Source organism: Pygoscelis adeliae, unplaced genomic scaffold (genome assembly GCF_000699105.1).
Source record: "Pygoscelis adeliae isolate BGI_AS28 unplaced genomic scaffold, ASM69910v1 Scaffold403, whole genome shotgun sequence".
Lineage (NCBI taxonomy): Eukaryota > Metazoa > Chordata > Aves > Sphenisciformes > Spheniscidae > Pygoscelis > Pygoscelis adeliae.
This window is the reverse complement of record NW_008824466.1, coordinates 1,159,273-1,160,692: the sequence shown is the minus strand read 5'-3', so window position 1 is coordinate 1,160,692 and position 1,420 is coordinate 1,159,273. Positions and strand designations below refer to the sequence as shown.

Genomic DNA, 1,420 nt, shown 5'->3' with positions numbered 1-1,420 from the left:
GGGGGGTGGAGCTGGAGCTGGGGGACAGGGCTCTCTGCTGGGACCTGCACGAGTGCCGTGGGGAGAGGGGGACAAGGGGCACGCCGGTGCTGCAAGTCGAGGGAGGAAGCTCAGCGAGCTGAACTGCAGCTGGGTCTCCCACTGGGGACAATCTGCAGCCCCAGGCTGGGTCTGGGAGCATGGGAGAGGCGGGTGGGTGGCACGCGTGGGGACCAGGGCTGGAGAGCACGGGTGGTCCAGGGGTGTCCCATGCTCCATATGCCCCAGGAGGTCCAGGCAGGGAGCACATCATGGTATGTCAGGATGTGCATGAGGCTCCTGAGGCGTGGGCTCAAGTTGGGGTGGGGGAGTCCCTGACCAGGTGATGGTGTCAGCAGTGGTACCACAAGCAGCTCAGGTGGCACAGCATGGGAGGAGAAAGCATGGGCCCTTCCCACGCTCCCCAGGACCTGCTAGCACCCAGGAGGAGATCACAGTGGCTGGACCCAGGGGCTTGAGAGCAGAAACAGCCCCACAGTTGGCTTGTGATGTCCAGGAAGAGCCTTAACCCCGCCTGGATTGAGCTACGGAGGGACAAAAGGAGCAAGAAAGCTCTTTCTGTCCTTCCCCACCCTGCCCCCCCACTGTGGAGCTCGCCCGGGTGAGAGGGGCTGGGGAAGAACCCAACCTGCAGGTTGTCCCACCACATCATCCCTCTCTGGCTGCCGCTGGCCCATGTGCATGGAGCGATGCGCCTGCCTGGGCAGGATGAGGCCACATTTGGGTGCTCACGGCCGTGGGGCTCTGCACGGGAGAGCAGGATGCTCCTTGCCTCGGCACAGAGGGAGCCAGGGGCTGATCCTGTCCCGCTGCTTCTTCTTGAGCCCCCAAACCAACCGCGGGGCTTTCCTCACACTGCTAGTGAAGAGGTGGGTGGTGAGAAGCAGGGGGACAAGCACACGTCGTGGGATGGAGCCCATGCCCCAGCATGGGACGTGCAGGGACATCCAGAGGGCCAAAGGGACTCTGTTTCCCACTGGAGCCACTTGCCTCTCCCCTGAGTAAAGGGTCTCCTGCGGGGTTCAGGCTTCTTGCACTCACCCGCAGGAAAAACATCTCCCAGGATGGAGAGATTTCCAAAGGTGGCCACTGCCCGTTTAGGGAAGGGATGCCTGGATGTTACCTTCCCCTCAAGGGCATGTTTGCATGCTCAGAAATGCTGGAAAACAGCATTTTTATGGCCTTGCTGGACCCTGAGTCGAGTAGAGTTGGCAGCGGGAGCGGGGCGCCCACGTGCGTGGAGCAGGACGGCTCATTTTTGCAACCGGAGCACATTGCAATTAGGAATAATCCTCCAGAGAAACCTGAGTGCAAACCCGTCCGCAGGAGATGGCTGCCCGAGTCTGGTGTCCCCGCAGGAGAGCCGCCACGTCAACGTGGC

General features: G+C 62.0%; 1 protein-coding gene across 1 annotated transcript in view; it reads right to left on the bottom strand.

Annotated features, from left to right (window-relative positions):
- Nucleotides 1-1,420, bottom strand: part of LOC103914441 (scavenger receptor class F member 1-like) — a 30,846-nt gene that overhangs the window by 9,397 nt on the left and 20,029 nt on the right. The window lies entirely within an intron of this gene.